The sequence below is a fragment of the Charadrius vociferus genome, unplaced genomic scaffold (assembly GCF_000708025.1).
Source record: "Charadrius vociferus isolate BGI_N301 unplaced genomic scaffold, ASM70802v2 scaffold1163, whole genome shotgun sequence".
Classification (NCBI taxonomy): Eukaryota; Metazoa; Chordata; class Aves; order Charadriiformes; family Charadriidae; genus Charadrius; species Charadrius vociferus.
Window position 1 is genome coordinate 140,443 of NW_009647823.1, and position 859 is coordinate 141,301.

The window sequence follows — 859 nt, forward strand, 5'->3', positions numbered from 1 at the left end:
AGGGATGGAGGGATAGATGGAGGAAGGGAGGGAGGGATGGACAGAGGGAGGGATAGATGGAGGAAGGGATGGACAGATGGATGGGTGGAGGGAGGGATGGATGGATGGACAGACGGAGGGATGGATGGACAGATGGATGGGTGGAGGGATGGATGGAGGGATGGACAGACGGAGGGATGGAGGGATAGATGGAGGAAGGGAGGGATGGACAGATGGATGGGTATGTGGAAGGGCGGGTGGTTGGGCCTGGCCAAGGGTGGAAGGAGGGGCAGATGGGTATCCAGGCGGGTGCCAGATGGGTCTGGCTGGAGATGGACAGATGAACCATCGAATCATAGACTGGTTTGGGTTGGAAGGGACCTTGAAGACCACCCGGTGCCACCCCCTGCCCCGGGCAGGGACACCTCCCACCAGCCCAGGTTGCTCCAAGCGTGGTTCTCAGGAAGGGTGACTTCCCAGACACCAGCAGACATGATGGAGGGAAACTAACACATCTTTTGCCAACAAACACCCGTTTTTCACCGAGGAGATTTGCCACACCACCTTAGGAGCGCTCAGCACCAAAGTGCCCTCCCAGCTGAGAGCTTCCAACCTGTAGGAAACAATTCTATTCCCACCATTTCTGGAGGGAATTCTACTGCAGAGCCACTTCTTCGCCCAAAAAGCCTCAAGGAGGCTGTGCTGCTGGAAGGGATGACACCACCTACCCTTGACTCTCCTTCAGCTGCTCTACTCCAAACAGACAAAGCTGTGGCACAAAAACAGACCTTCTAACAGAGGATCAGCATATTTCCTCTTTATATGTCTGCGAGGCACTGGGCTTGGTCGGAGAGGTGAAAAGAAAGCAACGCAAGGCAGC